This window comes from Protopterus annectens, chromosome 2.part0 (assembly GCF_019279795.1).
Source record: "Protopterus annectens isolate FY-2018-M chromosome 2.part0, PAN1.0, whole genome shotgun sequence".
NCBI lineage: Eukaryota > Metazoa > Chordata > Ceratodontiformes > Protopteridae > Protopterus > Protopterus annectens.
In genome coordinates this window covers 1,453,685,293-1,453,709,962 of record NC_056728.1, presented here as the reverse complement: position 1 = coordinate 1,453,709,962, position 24,670 = coordinate 1,453,685,293, and positions in this window count along the sequence as shown.

Below are 24,670 nucleotides of genomic sequence, written 5' to 3'. Positions count from 1 at the left end.
AAGTTACATTTCTAGGTGGATGACATCAGCAGCCTTGCCAAAGTTGAGCATTTGAATTGTAGTGAGTGTGACTACCCTAAAAAGCATTGCTCTTTACACAGACAAACACACGCTTACCAAGTCTGGGATTAGAATAGCGATTGCACTAATTTATCATACTACAGCAGTACGCAGTTACAGAACACGCTACAGAGAATGACAAGTTACAACCTCCCCAGAGGTTTATTTCTAGGTGAATGACATCAGCAGCTTTGCCACAGTTGAGCATTTGAATTGTAGGGAGTGTGACTACCCTAAAAAGCATTGCCCTCCTCACAGACAGAAACACTTGCCAAGTGTGGAATTAGAACAGCTACCTAACTAATTTATTACTGTACAGCAGTACGCAGTTACAAGACTCACTACGGAAATTACTGGGCTACAACCTTCCCAGAGGTGTATTTCTTGGTGGATGACATCAGCAGCCTTGCCAAAGTTGTGCATTTGAATTGTAGGGAGTGTGACTACCCTAAAAAGCATTGCTCTCTACACAAACAGAGACAGACAGACAGACACACAAACACAGTTGCCATGGCTGGGACTTGAACTCCTACCTAATATTTTATCACACTATAGCACTACAAAGTTATGGGACATGTCACAGAGATTACTGGAACATAACCCTCCCAAAGGTGTATTTCACAGTGGATGACCTCAGCAGGCTTGTCATAGTAGGGCAATGGGGAGGGCAGTGTGTGTGCGCATGGGTCATAACCCATTCATTTCATTTAGAGGTTGACACACCACATGCGGGCACACTCAGCGTCATATTTTACAGGTATGTGTATACAGCTGCTAGATGACTACTTCCTTGTACAGTCATGTTGCACAACACATGCACCACATAGTCTGTAATGCTGCCAGATACTGGTGGCTAGTATCTGTACTGAGTGACATCTGACCCTCATGTGGTTGAGTCCTTTTGGCTGTGTGCTGGGTGGGACAGGCCTGGATGGCTCCTTGTCACAGTCACCCTCTTCCACACATCTATATACATCTACCTTTGGCTTATTATAGTGTGTTGTCCTTACATATATGTCTGTATTCCTATCCAATGTGTGTGCAAGACATGAGTGGTGCATACTGATGAGTGTCTGCACTAACAGCTGCGACTGCCAGATATATCTGGTCCACTGGTGTTTGCAGACATGGCCTTCATGTGTTTAAGTGTGTGAGCATGCCCAGTATGACCATCTGTATTTAATGTGTGGATCGAGTCCAGGTAGTTAGTACTGCAGTGCTGACCTTTCTGTTGTACACCAACAGGTGGCATGCTGTTTCTGCAGGGTATCCATCAAGCATTTGGCATTGACTGTTCCTACATTTCTGCATAGGATGGGGGGGGGCTCATCTGACTATTTCTACATTTCTACAAAGGATTGGGGGGCACACCTGACTGTTACTATATTTCTACGTTGTATGGGGGGGGGGCACTTGACTATTTCTACATTTCTACACAGGATTGGGGGGCACACCTGACTGTTCTTACATTACTACATAGGGGGCACACCTGTCTGTTTCTACATTTCTACACAGGGTTGGGGGGGCACACCTGACTGTTATTACATTGCTACGTAGGGTGGGGGGGCTCACCTGACTATTTCTACATTTCTACACAGGATGGGAGGGAAACGCCTGACAGTTCTTACATTACTACATGGGGACACACCTGTCTATTTCTACATTTCTACGCAGGGTTGGGGATGCACACCTGACTGTTATTACATTACTATGTGGGGTGGGGGGCTCACCTGACTATTTCTACATTTCTACACAGGATGGGGGGGCACAACTGACTGTTATTACATTACTACGTAGGATGGGGGGCAAACCTGACACTTGTGCACATTTGCTATGACTGTACTGGTATGTCAGGTACTCCATTTCATTCTGTATTCTTACCTATCATGCTGACTAGAGGCATACCAGTGTACTACAGATCATTGCTTTGGATGCCCTACATATTAGTGTCTGACTTCCTACAATACAGAACTAACATCCCACTGCCTGACCTGCTGTAGTCTGTCTGTGTAGGTCTGGGGGAGGTTAACCATAGCCATCATTCAGGGGCCATGGCACAGGCTCTGTTTGGTTTTGCCTACACCTGTCCTGCTGGCTGAGACTGTTGTTGGGTATGTGAACCACCCTGACTGGCATGTGTGGGTCATATGGACACACATGTCACTCAGCACATTTCCTGCAATGGGTTTTGTCACCCTGTGTAGTACTGGCTACTATGGTGACTCCAGTATGTGTTACAGATGTCATGGTGCCACTATGGGAGTCTTCTGTCTGCAGTGATAAAATTCAGCCACCCTATTCCCTTGTATGCTCACATCCATACCATAGATACAGATAATGACACATTCTACTCCATTTGGCAATTGGTAGGTTGATTGACTTACCTTGAGGGTGTGCCAGACTTGCAGATGGTGCTGGAGGGCTGCCTATGTCGGATGCACAAAGTACACTCCCTATACATGGTTGAGCACAGGTAGTGTCATGTTTGGCATCCCTTTTATTGTATGTGCGAGTCAGAGAGATGTGTCATTCCCTGGGTCCGTACTGTGTCAGTGTATGTGCTATGCGTTGTCTCTTTGCCGCAGCCTTGGCATACTGGGCATGCCTCCATCTGCCTACTGGGGCAGGCTCAGGTTGTTCCTCCTCCAAGTTACTCTGTGCCTGTGCAAGCCTTGGCATTGGTGGGGGGCTGTGTGGCCCTGCCCCATGCTGTTCCTGTTTCAGCTGTTTCCACAGGATCATATTGTGTAGCATGGCACATATCATAACAATTTGGGTACATGTAGCTGGTGAGTACTGCAAGGCAACACCAGATGTGTCCAGTGACCTGAGCATCTCAAACACACGCTATGCGTGTGCCTCATTATGGCGTTCTTGTTCAGGTGTGTGTTAATTTCTGAAAGGTGTCATCAGCCACGGCTCTGGTGTGTAACCAGCATCCCCCACTAGGTGACCGTAGGGGATGTCCCCATTGGCAAATCTCTGGTACAGCTGCATCAGATGCCATATATGGGAATCATCATAGCTTCCAAGGCAGCCAGCACACACATTCATTATAATGCCCTGGGCATCACATACGACCTGGCAGTTGATAGAGGGGATGCCCCTGAGGTTGATGTAGACCCTACTCTGGTCACCAGGTGGTGCTTTGATGTGTATGTGTGTGCAGTCTATAGCACCCACTACCTCAGGTTATTCTGCTATTTGGTGGAAGAGATGCATATTGCTGGCCAACACCTCACGGGTGTTGAGGAAATATACGTGCTCACTGGCGTGTGCTGAAATGGCATCCAGGAACTGGTGGAATACTCTGGATGCTGATGCCTGTGAGATTCCCATGATATCCCCAGTTGAGCTTTGGGAGGTACCTTTTGCTAGTATTCCTAGGCCTACACATACCTTGATATCCACTAGGAAGGGTTCCACTCGGTCAGTTTGGTATGTCAGGTGTGGCGGGCACAGCTCAACAATTTGCTGTAGGAGGGTTCTGTCTACCCTATAGTGCTCCACTATCTCCAGCTCATGTAACCCCTGGTAGGTTACCCTGGGCCTGTACACTATTCTCCGTCTCCTCACTGTGGGTTGATTGGCAGCATTCACATCCTCACCACCCTCAGCCTCTTGCACATGTTGTTCAATGTTGCCTGCTGCAGCCCTTCTTATTTTGTAGGTTTGTTTGTTAAAATTTCCCCGCTTGTATACACTGGTGGTGTAGAGTGTGGGAAAAACCAGAGGGGAAGGTGTTTGCATAGTTTATAGTAGTGTTCTGTGATGGGGTGGTCTGCTGCCTGTGTAATTGGCTGATTCTGATACATTTCACGTACAAGCTAATTAGTTCTCCTTTATTACCTTCCTACTGCTGTTTTCCCTTCCCATTGCCTTCCTGTTTAAGCCTTGGTGCACGCCACACAAACATAGTGCTCAAATGTGCACAGTGCTGCTATTTCCTGGTTTAGCTTCTTTTTCTTCCTGTAAAACCTGGTTTGCGGTGCACACACCCGCTTAGGCTTTTTAAAGAGTACTAGGCAGGTTTGGACACACCCCCTAGCATAGCTGTGCTAAGCTAGGAGCAAATCCAAGCCACAGGGCTGCAATCTGCTTACAGTATGCCTGACACACACCCCCATGATGTCACCTAACTCCTAGGCTTGCACCAAGCTATTCCTACTCTTACACTGTTGGGACCTGGCTCACATGCTGGGGAAGACAGGGATTCACTATCCTTCCCCTCATTTGCATAGAATTGCCTGCTAATGCATAGTTACATGTCTCACATTGAGCATCCCCCCTTAGCAACCACTACTCACTGGCCATGTTCTCTTCTGCCTGCCATTGACTTGCATGGCAGAATACTGATTTTAGTTAGAATGCTTAATTTAGGTTCATTTTGTTATCCCCCCGAATCCCATTTGCACGCCACTGCCCTACGCTTAAACAGCCAGGATCGACTAAAAAAAATAAAAGTTGATTTTTGCATTTTTTTTTAATGTTTGCAATGCCAATGCCCTTATACTTGGCCATTGACATGCTTACTACATGATATGCAGTCTTTATTTGGAGCTGTCACAGCTCCGTTTTGGATTTTTCAGAAATGTACTCGGTTACTAACCGAGTACATTTCTGCAGATAGCACTAGTCCTGCACGGATGGTTACAAGCTTCCTGGATTGCAAAATCACCTCATTTGCATAGATTTCTCCTGCAAATGGGGTACTTTGAATACAAGGGCTTCGTCCATGCAGGATTATTGCAGGAGTGCTCGTGCACGCCCCTGCTGGCTGTTCATGGATCACATGGCAGACATATTGCCTGCTTGAGCTCCTGTACCAATCTTGCATACTGTGCAAGCTTAAGAGAATACGGGGGTTATTGTACACAGCAATGCACTGGAATTGTGCAGTTTCTAAGGATGTACAGATTTTTGCATTTGTTGTCATCCATACCCTAGAGAATATTTTCAGAATCTTTGATAATTGGAGGCATTAGGAAAAGCCATAGCTTTGATTTTGTAAATGTATATAGGTCAGAAATTGTAGGATAACACAGAACCACACAAATATATGCAGAAATAAACCATAAACTAATCATTTAGCATTATGTGTGAGTGTGTATCTCTGTCTCCAAATGTCCACCTTTTCCCACCCCTTCTGTGTCATCAAATAAACCTCCTTGATTCAGAACTGTTTCCATAAGACATTTCTACCTGCAATAACATGCTTGGTCTCGCATTTGTTTCACAACACACCTGTATCGCCCATATAAAAAGTGAAGGACTGCAAATCTCATGACAGTTGTGTTAATCATGACACGTGAAACATGATCATAACACAGATTGTTTCTATATTCTTTTAGATTCAGATATGGTTGTATGTGTATATGATTATTTGTGTGAAGGTCGGCATTGAGCACCATACACTTCTGCTAATTCCCATTCCAAGTTCAACACCTCAAGATATGATTATGCATTTGCTAATGCTGTGCCATCAGCAACATAAATGTGCTTACTAAGGTGCACTTCAGGGAGAGAGTAAAATAAGAAAAACGTAAATAAAAATTATCTGGGTAGGTTGTACAACTTCAATATGTGTAAATGAAGTTTTGAAAATAAGGCATTTGGGTTTCACACTGATACTGACTCAGTCTGTTAATGTATGTCTGCACTCCAATGTTACACCTGCAACTTTGTTACAATGGTCTTTAACCTTTTCACACGCAATCTATCACTGTTATTCAGAAGTGCACTATCATATTTAGGGAGTGTCTGTTTGCATTGTCAATGCACATTGTCCAAGCATGAGCTGAGACAACTGACAGTGAAACAACAAAGCGTTGCTGTTTACATACAATCATTCCATGATGAATGAATGCCTTCTTGACAATCCACTGTCTTACAGTTATGATTGTCATTGAAACACCATAGAGTAAAACAGGTATATTGATGAATGGAGACCTTGAACTAATGAAATGTCATCAGATCTGTGCTGTCATTTGTCACTAATGCATTCTGAGTGTTATATTCCTGTTTAGCATTTATGTGAATATACAACACATTTGCCTAACAAATATTTAAAGGCATTATATCCCCTTTATGTGGTTGTAAATGACAATACATGGCAAAAACATGTCCCTTTCTGATGTGCATGACTCAACAGATGTACAGTTCATTTCTTTTTGTTATTACATGACGAAGTGGAGAATACAGCAGTACAGTCAGTTAGAAATAAATTCCCTATATACACACCTCATATGCAATAAACTGTAGCCTACGCAAATATCCCCTGATGTCTCTACTATCCTTGATGCAAATATCCCCTTATGTCTCTACTATCCTTGCAAACAGTTATCTCAACTCTGCATTTTATTAACATTTATATCACATTTACTCCCTTTTGTTACACTGTTGCATTTTGTCCCTCTCACATCCTCTGTTAACCTGGCCATTTTTATTTATGTGCATGGGGGTCAAGAATTGTGAACAGGATTAATTATTATTACATCAATATGGAAGTATTTATGTTAAAAAATGTTCTTTGTGACATAAGCACATCTGACTACATTATCTAGCTACATTTTCTCTGTTTACCCTTGCCTTTTATTTATTTTTGAAGTAATGACATTGCATTCTGTGTACATTCGTCTCCTCATTTAACTTACCCTTCATCTTAATTCTTTCCATCAGCTTGACTTTACTTTGTATAAGCTGTCCACATGTGCTCGCTTACTAGGTTTGCCTTTTGTTAACAATTGTGTGGTCGAGCTTCCTTGCACCTTTCCATGGCCACCAGCATTTTTGTTGGCCATGAAAACCCCACGACTTCCCCCTACCTAGGGTCAAACAAAAAAACTCCTCCAAAGCTGATTAGAACCTCTTGAGGGAAGGTATAAACAGCTTCACAGCCCCCTCCCATGCCATAGGAACTGGCACATATGCCCAAACTTACATCAAAATACTGTATGAACATTTATATAGCTGCATGTAATCAAAAATACCCAACAGGATGAAATCATCTTCCTCAAGGAAGAGTAAACCTGTCTGGTGGGCATCTACAATAAATAAACTCTATAATAAAACAAAACAGTTGCTGTCCATGTCCAAGAAGGAGCAGGTGCCTAATTGTAAGCAATCTCTCCTTAGTCTGAACGAGCAAATAAGAGCACTAGTGAAATCCTCCAAAGCAAACTTCGAGTCCAAGCTGGCCACGTCTACTAAAGACAATCATAAGGCCTTCGTCATATATGTCTGCAGTCTCAAAGGAAACACTCAGATCTACTCAGAACTGGTGGTCAAGGACACCACATACACAAATGCTGTAGATATAGCCAACCTGCTGGCAGACAGGTTCAGTGAAAACTTCACTCCTTTGCCCCCCCCATCAGTAAAACAGGACATCCCCAGTAACGTCCCTCTCCCCTTATCTCTAGGGAGCAAGTCATCACTGCCCTCTCAAAGGCAAAAAATACAGCCTCCATGGGACCTGATAACATCCCAAGCTGCATCCTACGTGAACTCAGGCAGGAACTTGTAGCACCACTAGGCATCCTATTCAACCAAAGCCTGAGTACCGGCTTCATCCAAGGTGAGTGGAGGACAGCTACTGCCACTCCATTGCACAAAGGTGGTGCATCCACCAATCCAGGAAATTATAGCCCTATCAGCCTAACTAGCCTGATCTGCAAGGCTATGGAGCAGATTATCATGGACCTCATTAACAAGGACACTGGCAACCTCCAGACACTTGATCCCACACAGTTTGGTTTTGTCAAGGGGAGGTCATACCAATTTGATTGACTTTTTTGAGACAGTCACCAAGGACATTGATGAGGGGAAGACAGTGCACCTGCCTACCTTGACATGGCCAAAGCCTTCGATAATATTCCCAACTCAGGTATAGCAGATAAACTCGTTCAACTAGGCATCAATCCATATGTTACCAGATGGGTAGAAAACTGGCTCACTGATAGAAATCACCTAGTCAAAATAGGGGAAGCCACCTCAAGTAGTAGACCCATAACAAGCGGTGTACCCCAGGGATTGGTCTTGGAGCTTCTGCTGTTTGAGATATACTTCTCAGAGGTACAGGCCAAATCTAGTGGGCTATGGCTGACCAAGTTTGCAGATGACTGATGGGTGCTGTCATCAATTCACCTAGTGATGTGGACATCTGCCAACAGGGTCTCACCCAAACAAATAACTGGTGCCAGAAACATGGCCTCAAACTGAATGCCAAAAAATATATCATTATCCCTTTTTGGGGAGAGTGATGTACCCACAAATTATCACATTGATAATAAGGTACTAAGCACGCAATCAGTTGTGAGGGACTTTGGCACACAGGTTGATATCAAACTGACTTTTGACCACCATATTGCCTCCGTTGTAAGGAAAGCTTTCTGCATGGCTCACCTCATTAGTAAGGGTATCTCATCCAGGGACAAGGTGGTCATAATATCCCTGTATTCTTCCCTTATAAGACACATTATTGAGGACAATGCCCCTTTCAGCATGTACCTCACATAGCACATGCAGCAGCTGGAGAGACCACAGAGGTTTCTCAACCAGAGAATCCAGAGCCTCAGACATCTACCCTACACAGATAAGCTAAAAGGCCTGTCACTCTACTCAGTCTCCTACAGACTCCTCAGCGGTTACCTCTGTCTGGCATACAAAGCTATCTCAGACCACACCCTGATGGGACTGCTGCATATCTGCAAGTCAAGTTCCAATCAAGTAACCCGCACATGCGACCTCAACCTAGTCTGTGACATCAATAGGACTTATTGGCAGGACAGATTTGTGTCCCAGAGACTCCCCCTTTTGTGGAATAGACTCCCTCTCCACAAAAAGCAGAGTACCAACCTGGATAACTGGATGAGGAACAGAAAATACAACCTTGGGATTCCACCTGTGTCCCTGCTGGACAGTAGCATAGAGTGCTGGTTTGTTGGAACATGGGCTAAATTCTTGGCTAGGTTAGTAAGGGCATCAGGGCCAATAGCCTAGTAAGTTCCTATGACCCTATGACACTATGAAAGGGTGCTGGTAAATGGCACACTTGATGAGAAGCATGCATATCCAATGAGTGTTGCTGCTCATATCGCTAACATGCTTACATCATGTAGGCTTAACTCAAAGTATACACAATTGTTAATGATTCCCAGGGCAAATGTAAAATGAGTGAATTGTCATGTGTGTGAATCGCATACCATTAAATGAAAGCTTTATGTAGTACAGGCAAGTAGGAGTGTGCAGGAAAATTAATGTTTGAATGAAAAGTGATGGTTGAGAAGATGTGCAAGAGTGTGTTATAATCATCTGAAGCATACGTGCAGATGTTCACAGATTAGGGTTAGGGTTAATGCTGCATTACTCATTTTCACTAACCATAAACTTTACCATAGCCCTTACCCTTTCCCCACCCCAAACCCCAAACCCCAACCCCACACATTATCTTGCTAAAAAACCCTTTCCTTAATAGTACAAGTCCGAAGATAACACTCATCTTCCAGTTGTATCAGGGGTTTATGGATGTAGTGCTTTTTTACTGGGGAAAAAGCATTCATTGTTTTGTGATTTACTATTAGTGTTAATTAAGGGTTTTGTGATTCCCTGTTTTGTGTCCTACCATTTGAGCTTATCTGTTTGTGTATTTAAACTTTCATGATAGAATCATATACATATATAACATGCATGACAATTTCTACCCTGAAGGAAAGGTACACATCTATGTTTTACAAATACTAAATACTCTGCCACTCAGCCTACTTTATTATCGCCTGCTGACCCAAATCCTAAACCTACCTTTAAGACTGCATATACCTTAAAAAACATTTCCTTAACACTACCAATATTCTGACAAATTAACACATAGTGTTATGGAAGGGCTTTGGTGTAAAAAAATCTCTAAATGAAATTGTTTTCTTTTGTGATCTTTTGTAGTTTCGATGTTTATGGTTTCAGTAATATGAATGTTCAAAATGTTGTTGTCAGTGTTTTGCATTTGGCATTTACACATTTGAACATTCATGCTAGAACCACACACACACACACACACACACACACACACACACACACACACACACACACACACACACACACACACACACACACACACACACACCACAGACACTCACTCACACAATCACATATATATCTATACATAGATGTAGATATATCTATAGGATGATACAATGCTGTTGGCCCAGAGGCCCTTATAAGCCTAGCCAAGAATTTGTCCCATGTTCCCACAAAGTCAGCACCTGTTTCCCCTTTCCAGCAGGGACACAGTTGGGATCCCAGGGGTGAATTCTTTGTTTCACATCCAGTTGTTCAGATTCCTCTTAAAGGGGGCTATTGTGGTGCTCTGCTTAACATGGAGAGGGTGTTTATTCCACAGATGGGGGTAGTCTTTGGGACAAAAATCTATCCCGCCAACAATTTCTGTTAATGTCACAGACCAGGTTGAGACCTTGCATGTGGGATGCTTGAGTGGAGTTTGTCTTACAAACATGCAGCAACTCCATCAGGGCTGGGTCTACAATGGCCTTGTATGCCAGACACAGGTCACCTCTGAGCACTGGAGCAGGCTGTATGAGACCGAGTAGGGGGACAGGACTTTTAGCCTATCTGTATAGGATAGGTGTTTAAGACCCTGAATTTTCCTGGTCAGGAATCTCTGTGGTCTCTCCAGCTGTTGCATGTGCTTGGCAAGGTACATGCCAAAGGGGGCATTGTACTTGATAATGGGTCTATTAAGGGAGGAGTACAGGGATGTTATGACCTCCTTGTTCTTGGATGAAATACCCTTACTTATGAGGTGGGCCAAGTAGAAAGCCTTCTGTACAATGGAGGCAATGTGGTAGTCAAAAGTCAGGATGCTATCAACCTGGGTGTCCAAATCCCTCATGAATGGCTGCATGTTTAGTATGTTGTTGTTATTAATGTGATAATTAGTGGGGACACCATTTTCCCCAAAGGGGATAATGATGCATTTTTTGACATTCAGTTGGAGGCCATGGTTCTGCGACCAGTCATTAGTTTGTGTAGGCCCTCTTGGAGGATGTTCAAATCACTAGGGGAATTTAAGACAGTGCCCAGATTGCAGTCATCTGTAGAACTGGTCAGCCACAGACCACTGGTTTTGGCTTGCACCCCAAAAAAGTATATCCCAAACAGTAGAGGCCCCAAGACCAATCCTTGGGGTACACTGCTCATTATGGGTCTACTAGTAGAGGTGGCTTCCTCTATTTTGACTGAGTGGGTTCTATCAGTAAGCCAGTTAGCTACTCATCTGGTAACATATGGGTTGAAGACTAACTGGGAGAGTTTATCTATTATGCCCGAGTTGAAAATAGTGTAGAAGTTTTTGGCTAGGTCATGGCACATGGTATGCACCATCTTCTCCTCATCCATGGCTTTGGTGACTGTTTCGAAGAAGTTGACCAAGTTCAAACAGGCATGATCTCCCTTAGACAAAACCAAACAGTGTGGGGGCAAGAATTTAGAGGTTGCCAAAGTCCTCATTTATAATGTCCATGATAATGTGTTCCATGGCCTTGTAGCTCAGGCTAGTTAGGCTAACGGGCCTATAATTGCCTGGGTCAGTGGACACTCCACCTTTATGTAGAAGGATGACAGTGGCTGTCCTCTATTTGGCTGGGATAAAGCCAATGCTCAGGCTTTGGCTGAACATGGCGCCTAATGGTGGTGATACCTCTTCCCTGAGTTCATGTAGGATGCAGCCAGGGATGTTGTCAGGTCCCATGGAGGCTGTATTTTTTGCCTTTGAGAGGGCATTAAAGACCTGATCCCTGGTGATGAGGGGAAGGGGCTGGGTGCTAGGGATGTCCCAGTTTACTGATGGGGGGATGGGGGTGCTGTTTTCACTGAACCTATCTGCCAGCAGGTTGGTTATATAGATGACATTTGTGTATGTGGTGTTCTTAACCACCAGTTCAGAACATATTTGGGAGTTATCTCTGAGACTGTAGACATTTGTGAAGAAGGCCATGTGATTCTCCTTAGTGGATGTGGCCAATTTGGATTTGAAGTTAGTGAAGATTTCACCAGTGACCTTTATGTCCTTGTTCAGACAAAGGAGAGATTGCTTCCAACTTGGCACCTGCTCCTTATTGGCCCTGGACAGCAATGTTTTCCTTTTATTATACAGTTTTTTTATTGCTGCTATCCACTAGACAGGTTTACTCTTCCTTGAGGAAGATGATTTGGTCCTGTCTGGTATTGCTGAGTCCATGCAGCTATGTAGGTGCTCATATAGTTTTTGGTGTAGGCTTTGACTTTTTACTGCACCCTTATAAACATGAGTGGGGTGCATACGGACAGGCTTCAGTAACGTACAAGGAATAGGTGAATTATCCAGTTCTAGTGAAGCCGAGTTTGAGATACCGAACGCGCAGTGCTTAGTGTGTTCCAGTAAGCAACAAAGTAATGGTATTGACTTGCGAAACAAGACACAGGATAATAGTAAGTTAACAGAGAGAGATTTTACTTTTGATTTTTCTTTATATAATTTTGACAATGCAGTCGATGAATCTAAATGCACAGGAACCAAACCTAAGCATGTGATGGCAGGTAAAACATTTTCTTCTGCCATATCTGGCAGCTCAAACAAGAATACTACTAATAATAAACAACAAAGCTCAAGCCCTAGAGCTAAAAGCTTGGTGACTAATAACAGTAGCAACAACATGTGTAACAATGGTATTAGAGGACAATTGGAGGACTTTTTGGCGGTGGATGTTTGTTTTGATGGTGATAAGAGAGGTGAACTTTCAAGTAATATGTATGGTGAACATAAACAAGGAATTTTAAAGCAAAATATTTATGTTTTGGGTAAATATATAGGTATTATTAGAGGTATTAAAATTGATAATGCCTATTTGAACAAATGTATTACTATGAATGTTGTCCCTAAGGGACTAAGGTTTTTTAAGAAACCTATGGGTATTGATTTAAATGACAGCAATTGTAAAGAATTTGAGGTTAAACAGATTTGGTATTGATTATATGAAATTATTGGTGAAAAAGAATGATGACAAGTTATGTAAATATATAGAAATGGCAAAGGTATTGAATAAGAATATAATGGAAGATTTGTTTTTTGATCAATGGGAGAATTTGTATCATAAACAGTTTTTGGAAGTGGATAAAAAAGCAAATAGTATTATGGAAAGGAAAGGCAAAAAATTAGAGAGGGATATAAGAGAATACAAGGTAGGAAATGTATATGAGTGGAATATAGACTACCAACATAAAAGTTACAAGTAACAGACAACATCCTATGATAGAAATAATATTAATAATAACAATATTTATAGGGAAACCTATAACAATTTTACTAATCAGGATTTTCAGTGGGGCAACGATCAGGATTTGAACGAGAATCTGGAGAAAAATTGGAAATGGAAAGGGAATGGGAGAAGAGGGACACAGAAGTACTGGAACAACCAGAATTGGAGACAACGAAGGAGGTAGGAAGGGAACTGGTCAAATGTGCAAATTATAAGGTTAATGAACCAAATCATTTAAACAATGAGGGAGAAATAAACAACAAACAAGTTATGTGCCAATACAAGGGATTCAATATATTTAATTATACAGATCTAACAATCGGAAAAGAATACTTCTCACTCTTTTCTAAAGGCTTGAAATATGTGCCTTATAGGAACTTCAGGGTTGTTGACAGTGTTATAGATATTAAAAAATTCACTAGGAAATTAAATCTAGCTATACATTTTAAGGAAGATATTAGAGAGAAACAAATTAGTGATTTAAAGAAAAATAGCACTTTCATACCACCCTCACATCCTCAAGTCTCCCTTTTTGAGAAACTAATAACAAGAGATATATATCAGTTAAAAAATACAATTAAGGGAGATAGAAAATATAGTAATTTGAAAGAAGAAGATATTTTATTACTACAAGAACTTATGAATGATAGGACAGTAAGAGTAATGAAGCCAGACAAGGGTGGTGGCATTGTACTATATGATAATAATGTATATGTTAACAAAATGTTTAATATCCTGGTGGATTCTGGTAACTATGACAATATTTCTTTAAACCAGATCAACATAGGATACAGACGTATCAACATGTATCTAGAAGATTTGTTGATTGATGATAGAATTAACATGGATCTATACAATTTTTTGAAAGTGGACTACCCTGTAATGGCAACTATAGTAGGAGTGCCAAAAGTGCACAAAAATGTACTTGATCCACCCTTCAGGCCTATTATATCAGGCAGTCGATCCAAGACATTCCCTATGGGACAAGTTATTGACAAATGGTTAAAACATATCTATGCTAGAGTCCCCCATTTAATAAAGGATTCTTGGATGTTTTTGGGACTATTGACAAATGATATTTGGAAGAAAGATGTGATTTATGTGACTATTGATGTAGTAGACCTATTTTCTTGTATCCCTAAGGAACAGGGACTACAAAGCTTCAGTAATAGTATATATGAGTATTTCATATTGGATTGGGAGAAAAGTAAGTTAATCATGGAACTGATGAGAATTATTCTGGACCATAATTATATTTATTATGAAGGAGAATTTTACAGGCAGACTAGTGGAGTAGCCATGGGGGCAGCCTGTGCTCCGATTTTTGCTAACTTAGTCCTGTTGGATTGGGAAAAGGAAAATGTATTTAAAAGCCAATACTACAAATATATTAAATTATATACAAGGTTCCTAGATGATATATTTATATTATGGGATGGACAAGAAAATATATTGGATGAATTTGTAGAATATTTGAACAAAACTAGTTAGTTCCTAAAGTTTACGTATAATCATAGCAGAATAGGAGTTTCCTACCTAGATACTTACGTGTCAAGTACTAATGAAGGTTTTTCTTCCCGTATATTTAGAAAAAAACACATTTTCCAACAATTATTTAGAATACACGAGTTATCACCCCCTGAAAATGAAGAAAAACATATTCAAGGGGCAATGTATTCGTGCAGCATGAATGACTTCAAAGCAAGATGAAATGACAGAGGAAATAGAATCCATCAGTAAATTATTCCTAGACAGGGGGTATCCAAAATATCTCATTAAAGAAGTTAAAACATATGTGATTGAACAATGGGGGATTAAATACTTCCATGTCTTAGGATGAGTGAGTATGTGTAATACAGTGGCACAAAATGAAGATAAAGGATATAAAAGGGCTTGAATTATATATTATACTCCTCAGGCAAATTACATTAAACAAATGGTGAAAAAAATTTGGAACGTATCATTTAATGATACTGATGTAATGGAAATATTGGGCGAGTCACCTATCTTTGTATACAAAATGGGAATGAATTTGAAGGCTCTTCTGGAAAAGAATACAGGACAGACTAGGAATAAAGGAAACAATCAACAAACTAGAAAATGTGGAAGCTGTCAGTATTGCAAAACCATCAATGAAGATGTTAATTTGGTATTGGATAATATAAATAAGACTAGAGTTACATTTGCAAATGGTAATTGCAATACCATGAATATTGTATATCTAGCCAAATGTCAATTATGCAGTTGTTACTATATAGGTAAAACAGAACGGAACTTCAGAAGGCGAATTTATGAACACCTATATGCAATTAAAAAGAAAGACAGTAGGAATGCTCTAAGTCAACATATCCAAGAGACTGATAATAGACATCATTTCAAGTTTGCTATTTTAGAACGTGTAAATTACAATATCAGGGGAGGCAATCTAAAGGCATATATAGCAGCTAGAGAGGCAAAATGGCAAATATTAACTGACGCTTCCGCAAAACCAGGACTAAATGAATACATATCAAGACCATTCCTAATATAAATCACTTCATCTATGCGTGCTATGTTATATTGTGTTGTTGAATCTTTCTGTAGCAATTGGATGAAAAGTGTTGGTTTGTCACACTCTGCCATAAATGTATTTAATTGTATTATTATATATTCTTTCACTTACAGCAATCAAATACCATTCACCATATCAAATATATTTTAATATGTATTATATTTATTATAAATCAATTAACATTAGTTATTACTTATAATATGATTATTATTATTAATGTTTTTAGTATACTAATAATTATATTATTTGATTAATTCTCTACATTTATATTCTTATATTACATCTTACACATTTCATAGAAAAGAATTGAAGTCTTATGGAAAGTATCAATATATCATAGTAACTACACTTACACTATTCAATAGTATATATGTTTTATTTACTTAGGGCATTTATTCATATATATATATATATATATATATATATATTATTTAACATACATCCATTGGTTCAATAGCTTTTTATATGTAATTTTTTATATGCATTTTTTATATGCATTTTTAAAAAAGTACAAGTGCAATTAGACAATCAGCCTATTTCTTAGGTCTATTTATGTAGTAAGGTAATTATATACAACAGGTTTTAACTACATTATAATATACATTGTATTTGGAAGTTTTAATTTACAATTTTAATACAAAATTGATAGTACACTATCTTAATAGTATTTAAAAGGGGTTTTATATTGTAAACTGTACATTTTATATTTCAATACCAGTATTGTATGTAGGAACACACTGTACATTGATTTTTACCTGAAACATGAACTGACTGACAGTCAACAAGTTGTAGAAAAAAACAGGATGAATATGGCTTTAAATCTTTGTGTAAAAAGTTGGCGCCAAAAAGTTTATAAAATGATTCACACTATGTTTGTATGTGATTCTGATGAAGTCCACGATTGAGTGGATGAAAGCGCTTAATCACATTTTACATTAGTTTATTGGTTTTAATTGAATTGCACAGGGTTATCGGAGTGCATTGTAATGTTTTTGTTTTTCGTTCAAAGCTGTTCTTACAAATAAAAAGGTGTATCATAGCTTCGCTGGTTATTGGCGTATTCCACTCGGTTCACACTATTTGGCTTGGTTTGCAGCATTTTACGTTTTGCATACTGGAATTATGCACATATCTAGTTGCTTGTACCTCTTTCCTATATATAGATGTATGAATTTTACCATCAATATTCATCCGTCTAACATCCAAGAAAATGATTTCTTCTACTGAACAAGACATTTCAAACTTAAGGAAGCTGATTCTATTTTGTAGATGTTCAACAAATAGCTCCAATGCCTCCTTGCTACCTCTCCACAATAATACTATGTCATCTACAAAACGTTTATTGTGCATTAAAGCACTATTATAGTATTCATTTTTGTTAGAATCAAAAATAGTATATTCTTCCCATCTAGCCAACACTGTTAGCATAGCTATTTGCTACAGGTGTGCCCATAGCTACTCCTTAAGTCTGATGATACACATCATCCCCAAACTTGAAAACATTATTTTGAAGAACAATCTCCAGCAGAGAACATAGCATTGAAATTTTATTTGCTGTAAAATTGCTGTGCTTAACTAGAAATTCTCTAACATATTCAATACCTATATTGTTAGGAATAACTGTAAATAAGGACTTAATGTCCATAGTTACAAACAACACATTTGTCATATTCATATCCAAAAACAATCTCAATGACTCTAAAAATTCACCAGTGTCAATTCTTGAGAGCCAGTAGGCTAAACACCACTGAAGAAGGGTTTGCAGCTGAAATTAGTGCTATGATACAGGACTTTTTGGTAAGAGGTTATAGTAGAGATGTATTAACTAAGAATGTAAAATATGTTAAATCTGAAAGACCTAGTGTGGCTAAACCATATTTACGTAGAGAAGGCAATAATGCCCAGAACAGCCCAGTGAGAGAAACTGGGTTTAATAAATTAGGATATATGATGAAGCAGATTGAGTCCATAATTAAAATAAATTGGACTGTTCTTAGTTCTGATGTTAATGTTAGGAAAATAGTAGGAGAAAAGCCTTATTTTGTATATAAGAAAGAGAAGAACCTCAAACAACTTCTTTGCTATAAAGATTTTGATAAAAATGAAGAATTACATAGATTTAACAAGGGGACAGTCCCCTGTTATAACTGCACCTTCTGTAAGTTCATTAATATAGAAACAGGATTTTTACATCCTATAACACAAGTTAATTTTATTGTTAAGGCATTTGGGATGTGCAATAGTGAAAATTTAGTTTACTTGGCTAACTGTGAAAAATGTTTGCGTTTTTTACATTAGAAAAACTAACTGTAAATTCAAGGAGAGAATTGAATCCCACTTATCTGATATAAGAAGGGGGTTGAGACAAATGCACTTAGTAAGCATATTTTACATTGTGGAAATGAACATACATTTAAATTTAGGATACTGCAGAGAGTCTGCAAAAACAAGAGGGGGGGGGCATTGTGAATGCCACAGAGAGAGCAGTATACAAATGGATAAACTTTTTTAGATCTGATGTCTATCCAGGGCTTTATAAAACTAATAGTACTAAACCCATTTTGAAATTAAGACAAGCATATGCTAGAGTATTACAGTTGTCCTGTGGAGCTTTTTAGGTAGTAATGAAATTTGTTAAGTTGACCATTGTTTTTAATGACGTTTTTTAGTGAACTGGGCTTAGTCAACTATATTAATTATGTAAATTGTATAATTACATAATGTGTTTATGAGATATGTTATGTGATTGGCTGGTGTTCTATATTTATTCTATGGTTTTAATGTACTGATTCATTCTTGAAAAAGACTTTCAACTCGAAAGCTTGAAGTAATAAACCTTGTTTTACATGGATGGTCATGCTGTGCCTTTTTGTTACTGGATTTAATTTTGTGTTGGTTCACCAGTACTTTTAGCTGTTCTACACCTGCTTTCTGGACTTTGTTACCTCATCCCATGTAGGTTTGGTGTTAATGGTGTGATATGGAGGTGTGATGAGTTTGGTGGGTGAAATGTGAATGTGCAGCTGAGGCCTTTGCATGGTAGTACATTTTCTGGTGACAGGGTAAGATGCTTTGAGACAGATGTTGTTAGTAACGTGGCATAAATAAGATTGGTATTAGTGGTGTGATATGATGATGTGGGGGTGCAGTGGCTTGATGTAGGTATGTAGTGAACAATGACAAACTGGGTAGCTAAAGAGAATCAGAGGTGTTCCTACAATCTGAATATGTAACTACAGCTTTTGCCATCCTAGTCACTATTTGGTAATTATAAGGCACTTTAATTGAGCATAAGGCAATGGATATACTTCCTATCTTCACCTAATGCTAGCGGACTAGCAAATGAGAGTATGCAGGCAGACAGTGGTTCCTCACTCTCTAACAGACTGAGGAGTCCATATAGTTATGTAATAATAATAATACAAAAGTTGCTTAGATAATCACTTAGTACTTGATTAAATAATAAAAATGTGTCAGTATAGTATGTTAAAATATGTCCAATGTTGTCCATACAACATGGTGAAAAATGATAATTTATAAGCATGGTATCATAACAAAAGCTAACAAGTACTACTACATGACAGATATGAAGCAGGTAATAGTCATGATACCATAGCTCAGGAACAAGTGTTAACTGATGATTGTGTAACGCATAATATGGTCATGCATGCAGTAGATGACCATATAGCACAGGTTAGTGTGGGCACCCATGCATGCAGAAGATGACTGTGCAGCACAGATTAGTGTGGTCATGCATACAGCAGACTGCATAACTCAGATAAGTGTGAACATTCATGTAGCAGATGACTGTGCAGCACAGATTAGTGTGGTCATGCATACAGCAGGCTGCATAACTCAGATAAGTGTGGGCATTCATGTAGCAGATGACTGTGTAGCACAGATTAGTGTGGTCATGCGTGCAGCAGACTGCATAACTCAGATAAGTGTGGGCATTCATGTAGCAGATGACTGTGTAGCACAGATTAGTGTGGTCATGCATACAGCAGACTGCATAACTCAGATAAGTGTGGGCATTCATGTAGCAGATGACTGTGTAGCACAGATTAGTGTGGTCATGCGTGCAACAGAAAGATGAGCAGATCAGCATAACTAAGTGCAGAACCACACAACACAGTATGAAACAAGATAAAACAAGGTGTGTAATAAAGACAAATAATGAAGTTATAATGAGAAATTAATGCTCATTGATTTCTTTCGGAAGTAAAATGTCAATCACCAACAAAATGAATATAGTTCCACTAGCAAGGTGCACAGATGAAGAAATTAGTGCACACTTTTTCAAGTTCAGTTAATAATAAGTTAGCCAAAATAAAGTCATTTATTTGGCTGTATAGGGATCAGTGTTGTTTGCAGCCCAGCTGTAGCTATGGTTAGCTGAATGTATACCCTTTGCTCTGTCTGTGTCGATGCTAACCTGAACTCATGCCATTGCCCTACCAATAATCCTGCATGCAGAAATTTTAGAGTAGAACAGTTAGTAATTTCAGACAGTGAAGTTTTAAGCCTGTGGCAGTTCTTGTAACATAAGATACTTGCTTGTTTATTTTGGCATGTGTCTTTGGTGCAGCGGTAGTGGTGTTGCCTCACAGCAAGAGGTTCTTTCGTTCGATTCTTGGCTGGAGTGCAGGGAGTGCCTTCTGTGTGGAGTCTGCATGTCCTCCCCGCGGTTGGGTGGGCATTCGAAAGACATGCGTAATGGGTGTGCCTTCGTTCAAGGTTGAACGTTGAGCTGGCACCTCGGCGTTCGTGAAAAATCTACTGCCAATCATTAGTGGACTGGAGTTCCGCTGTGGTGACCCCTAACCGGGAAAAGCCGAAAGACACACCAAGTTTTCAGTGACACTGATTATCTGACCCTGATTCAGCAAATAGGTTCAGTGGTATACCACTTGCAGTCTGCACTGGGGTTATACAATCTTGCAGTTCATGACACTAAGAAAAGGAGCGTGAAGACTTTCTTATCTTGTAAAATAAGCTTCATACTTTTGAGACTGTTCACCGATTTGGTCTTAAGAAAATGTGTTTAACTGATAATTAACTTTACCATCTGTGAAGTATTATTTCAATTTGAAAACTGCTATAACTGTTTTTTGTATGTCTGTGCATAGAAGTACTAGAGGAGTCAAACTCATTAAAGTGACATCTCCCAGAATGTTCTATATGTACATGGACTTTAATGTGAAATTGCAAGTGTGTAAGGTGAGTTTCATTCTTACTGACTACTTTCTGTTTATTCACATGGGAAGAGGAAGAGGTTTGCCACCTACAAAAAATGTTTAAAGTGAAGACACTCACAGATTTTGTGTGTACCTGTTTCAATGAGGTTGACTCATTTAGTATCTTTGTGGGAAGATTTGTTTCAGATTCTTACATTGGATCTACACCCCACCCATATTCTCCATCAGATCATGCAAATAGTTACTGTCTACCAATATCTTTGCAAGAGTCACTGTCTGAAAATATGTCTGTCTCTTGGCACTGACAGTTACAAATTTCTTTTGAATATTTTAGCATAATTTACAAGAAAATAAATTATAATAAAAAATAAAATAAAACAGGCATTTTTCCTGTAGTGAGGATTGCTGCTTTACTGAATAAATGCCGTAAAAGTAGTTTTCAGGAGTCTGTGAAATGGGTTCTTTTGTGCAATGGGATCTTATACCACTGAATTTCTTAAGTTTTGATTTTATACTAGACTTGAAACTTTAAATCTGTCCCTTTTATAAAATGAATAACAGCATTCTTCTTCTTCTAAGGAGTAAATGCCATCTTAATAATTTCACATGGACTGTGATATATTACCTGATGTTAGGAATCTTGGTTCCACTGCATCAATGAAAATTATTTACTTTCTAATGGAAAAACAGTTTTCAGGTTTCAAGGAATAGCAATTTTACTTTAAAAAAACTGAGAGATATGATCTTCGGTCCAAATATTTCAAGCTGACAAGAAAAATAATACATATTTTAACTTAACACATGAGAAAAAAAACAAGATTGCTCTACAAAGTTATTGATGTTTGAATAATTTCCACTTAGTCTTGGTGTATGATATAGAATCAGGAAAAGCAGCACATAAGCACAACAGAGAAAGTGCAGAATAGCTGCCTCTCTCAGTAAATCCTTGACGTATGTGCTATGTGACATTCAGTTTATCTCTCAAGCATGTAGTCCAGACACCAAAAATAAACTATATTTTCCATCTGCTGGGAAAAGTGACAACTTTTTCAGGAATCCTATTGACCTCTGCCTGCCTTGCCAGCCTTATATCCAAAGCCGTAGAAATGATCATAGCAGGACTCATTTATGCCGGTATAGCCAACTTAAATGATCTAGATCACAATCAGTTTAGTTTTGTGACATGCAGGTCCTGATTTTGATTTGATTTAGACAAGAAACTTGTCTCAGAATGAGAACTACATTTTAATGTGCCACATTCCAACCATAAAGTCTCAGCCCACAGCACAAAGGCATCTGTGGCTTTTTTTGTCCCTACCCATCTGACATCTCTTCCTTTCAAAAACCAGTCATTAATCTGGTGTTGACCCTAGAGGTATTGCTCTTTTAAATCCTTAAATCAACTCCCCTGGTTGGGGACTGACTAGGTACCCCAATGCTGCATAGTATCCGATGCTCTCCTGTTCACATGCATGTGTGCCCACACATGTCCCTGAAGAGCTACTGTCACTGTCTTGGGAAAGCAAGCCTACATCATTAATGGCCAATGTCCACATGTGGCTGACACGAAAACACCCGTTCTTCTCCCATAATGGTCGAGACAGCACTATCCTCTCATTCCCATACTCTCCACATGGATGTTGCATTACTGAAATTTTGGTTAATCAAGTCATAGCCAGGGCTTTATCCTTCTATATCATAGCGAGAGTTAAGGGAGAAACTTTTCTGCATTTGTTCTTTTCAACCCTACTACTACAGTGATTTGTCACAGACGAAAACTGAAGAACTTGGATTGGGATTAGGAAGATCCCTTAGGACACAGCATTCAGAGAAATGCAACCAGTATAACTAGTTTTACAGTTTGGGTGCATGCATTTATAACATCCACCATTATATCAGTCCTGGCTTGGGATAGAACAGTACATCTCCATGGCATGACATGAAGGGCATAAGATGTTTGACTCACATTTCTCCTATACGTTTTGACAATGTAGTTATATTTCAAAAACCATTTTATTTGTAAGTTCTTAGGTTCATAATATGCTAATGACCAGATACATAATTTTTAGCCTAGCATCAGAATCCCATGTCGTCAGTACCCTACCCTATAATGTAGTTACCCCCTAATTTCTTCCCCTTTCAATGAGGCTTTGAGGAGTCAGACCAAGAGAAGGAGAGAGGGGAGATTTATGATTTTCCATTCATTCGTACAAGCTGCATTTGAAAAGGCTCAGTGATATACTTTGCTTTACATTCAATGGAAGCCTGTTCCATACAAGAGGGATTTTTTTGAGAGAAATATGTATCCCACCAATGGGTCCTGTTTATGTTGTGATGGAAGTTTACTTTTTTGGACAAGGTGTTTAAGGTGTTGTTTGTTTTGCAAATATGTATGAGGTCCCATAATACTGGATCCTTTTAGGCTTTGTAGACAATGCAAAGATTCCCCCTCAAAATTCTGTAAGAAATGGAGAAGAGAGAATGTGCTTAAGACAGTCTATGTAGTATATGGAGGCAGTGCCCTTGGCTTACTTCTTTGTGAGAAAATGTTGCTGTCTTTTAAGTTGAGGTAACCAAAATATAATGTCCCTTTTGGTATGCACTTACATACCAGAAGGGGCATTATATTCTGTTATGGATCTGATAAGGGAGGGGCAGAGAGGGATATTAGCTTTCACTGACCTATAAGGTATACCCTTGGTAACTATCTGGCAAGATAATATGACTTCCTAATGATAGTAGATACATGATGGTCCAAGGATAGTTCATTTTCAATGAAAGTTGTTAAGTTCCTAATAATGGTGTCAATTGTGTACATTTTCAAAGGGGGCATCATCTATGCTGTATGTGCATGGATACCCATGTTTGTGAGAGGACAAGATATTGCATTTCATGGCACTTAGTTTAAGTCCATGGTCCTGGCACAATTTATTTTTATGTGTTAGATCATGGTACATAGTTGAAGAGTAATCTGAAGAGTTTATGATAGCTCTGAGTTTGTAGTCATCTGGAAGTTTAGTTAGCTACAGGCTGCTGAGATTGGCCTTGACTTCAGAGAGTTAAAAACTAAAAGAAGTGACCCGATGACCAATCCCTGAGGGTGTCAACAGTGGCAATGTATTTTAGTGAAATTGTGCTTTTTATAATAATAGATTCAGGTCTATCACTAAGGCAGTTAGCTATGTAATGAGTTACAGAAGAGTTCACATTTAGTTTGATTAGCTTGTCAGAAATGGCAGACTGTGGAATGGATTCAAAGGCTTTTGCTGGGTTGAAGTAAGCAGTGTGTACCAGTTTGTCTGCATCCTATACATCAGTGACTTATAATCCAAAAAAGCACTTCAAGTGTATTGAAAAAACAAAGTTACCAAACTCAGAATCAATTTGCAGCACAGCCTTGAATAAGCAATCATAGCAGTAACAGTAAACAAATGTTTAATGGTTAAGTGCTTTTGTCTTTCAAAAAAGGTACAGACGTCTGCAGAATCATGATGTTAGCAATTCTGTTACCAAGCTGTTATATAACATGACCTGCTTTATCATGTGACTACTGA